The sequence below is a fragment of the Berghia stephanieae genome, chromosome 4, assembly GCF_034508935.2.
Source record: "Berghia stephanieae isolate SIO BIC M18660-M18661 chromosome 4, UCSD_Bste_1.3, whole genome shotgun sequence".
In the NCBI taxonomy this organism is placed as follows: Eukaryota; Metazoa; Mollusca; class Gastropoda; order Nudibranchia; family Aeolidiidae; genus Berghia; species Berghia stephanieae.
The window spans coordinates 12,770,026-12,772,525 of NC_088363.1; the positions used below are offsets into that span (position 1 = coordinate 12,770,026).

Below are 2,500 nucleotides of genomic sequence, written 5' to 3' on the forward strand. Positions count from 1 at the left end.
CTACGGTTTATTTATTTATTTATTTATTTATTTATTTATTTATTTATTTATTTATTTACTTATTTTATTTTATTTTATTTTATTTTATTTTCCGTTGTAATGGGCCCACCCATCACCACCGCCACCTCCACACAACTACCACCAGATTCATTTAATTTCACCTCGTTCACTTTGATCCATGGACATTCCTTTCATTCCGAAATACCACTCACCTCATCATCCAATTCATAAATGTCATCGTAACACCGAGCTCTGGCATTTTTGGCTGATTATATTGGCATTGTTCTGATTACTCATGCCCTACGAGTGTCGTACACCAGAAAAACGACATTTTATTTACAATGTTACCCATTAGATTAAACCTGAGATTCATGAACGGATAGATTCAGCTTAACTTACTGCTAATTTGTTAAAAATGTGTCAAGCTAAGACTTCCCGTGGTGGCCGATAATATTATACGTGATTAGTTTCGCCCGGGGGAGACAAAGAAAAACACTCATAGACCAACTGAAGGGCTTCACCAACCTAACAATTCAAGAGCTGTTTGAAAAAGCAAGAGACAGGGAGGAATGGAGAGAGATAATTCATGCAGTATCCGAAGCCTGGACCAGGCATGGAACCTAGAAGAAGAAGAAGTTTCGTCTCTATCCGTATGCCTTTGCGTCTGTAGTGATTATATGATCCATACAAAAAACACTGTTTTCATTTCACACTTTACAAATCGCATGTCCTGATGCTGTTGTAATTGTCCGTTACTTTGATGGATACACTTATACTTCTACTGGAATGGATAATGACCAGATGGTTTTTTTTGTTTTGTTTTGTTTTTGTTGTTTTTTGTTTGTTTCTGTTTTTTTAAAAAATCTTTTTGGATAGAGCAATTTCTATAACACACCCTATAAGGTTTGTTCTATCTTATCGGAGAAAATGAATGATGATGATATTATGTTTGGAATGTCAGATAATGAAATTGCTCGACTCGGGATATGTGCGATTTTGGTGTGTGCGTGTGTTGGGGGGGGGGGGGGGGGGTTGTGTCATTGACCTGTGTATATAGATGTCCCCACGATAGTGTGGCGATGATTTTATCAACTGTAAAATTGCTGACAATTTTATTTACTTTATTTTTCCTGTGCAGTCTTATCACGGTAACCCAACACCTGCTGTTCCCCGAGACATACTCATACGGAGACACTTGACACTTTATCGACATTATTCTGTCGCACGCTGACACAAAACAAAACAACACAAAACATCAACAACAACAACAAAAGTAAAGAAACAAACAAATAAAAAAATAAATAAAGATGAAAAGAAGTGAACACAATACCATTTCAATTTGGCCTGTTAACTTTTGCTCCATATGTTGTGACCACTTACTTATCCAAACTTGAGATATCATAAAGTGCTTTGAGCACGTTGAGTGGATTTTGAGCGATATAAAAATTTAAAAAATCTTTTAAAAAATGAATAATACTAACAATAAAAGCTTAAAATTTCAAAGATATCTCAGGCTAGTGGCAAATGTGTGTTGACCATTTTCGTGTTGTGTCCTTGAACCATAAGATATGGGCGAGGGGTCCGTATGCATCCTTTGCTTTATCATACATGTATGTTATCATCGCCATCTCATACCAACCAACGGACGGACGGACTCGTATTTTACAATGTCTTTGTTGTCATTTGGATGATACATTATACATTTTTAAACCAGTTTATCGTGTACTCTGGAAAAACACGTATTTGAAAATTTGGTCAGATAAATCGTCCTTCAAATATTATCTCTTGGCAAAAACCTTGCGATGTCCCGGGTTTGAGAGTGTTTGGCAAGATGAGGGTCATTTGAATCGATGGATATTTGAAGGACGCGTTTTCTGTACACTTGTTCAAATACGCGTCTTTTCCAGGATACAGCAGTTAACTGGTTTAAAAAAAACGTGCCGTTATCGATTAACAGGGTAATGAACTTGCTATAACCCTTTATTTTCTTCACTTTTTTTACGCATTTATTTAACACTCATTGCTTTCGTTTGTATTGTGTGTATGTGTATGTGTATGTGTGTGTGTGTGTGTGTGTGTGTATTTTATTATTATTATTTTTTTTAAAGAAGAAAACAAAAACAGCAAACCAAACAAACTCTCCAGAACACTAGTTTATTTAGCCGACCTGCTAACCCAACAATAATGATAATAATTTCATTGTTTTAAAGATTTTTGATCCCCCCCCCCCCCTCCCCTCCCCTTTCTTCCCCTTCCTTATTTTCTCACTGCGACAACATGAGTCACTCACACAGACATCTTACGTTTATTCCATATAGGCAGTTTTGAGGTTTATCAAAACAAGGCCATCGCCTAGTGTAACTGTGGAAGTTGCTGAATTTTCTTTAACAACTTAACCTTTCGCGTGCTACGCTGCATGCATATAGCTCTTGCTAACTGTGGAAACATTATTATCGCTGTCAAATCATAATCCATAATGTGTGTTAGTGGAGTCTGTAAA

The 2,500-nt window shown here is 36.4% G+C and overlaps 1 protein-coding gene across 1 annotated transcript in view; it reads left to right on the top strand.

The window, feature by feature from the left end:
• LOC144970043 (uncharacterized) overlaps positions 1-2,500 on the top strand; it is a gene marked incomplete in the record, with an annotated part of 150,687 nt that overhangs the window by 77,169 nt on the left and 71,018 nt on the right.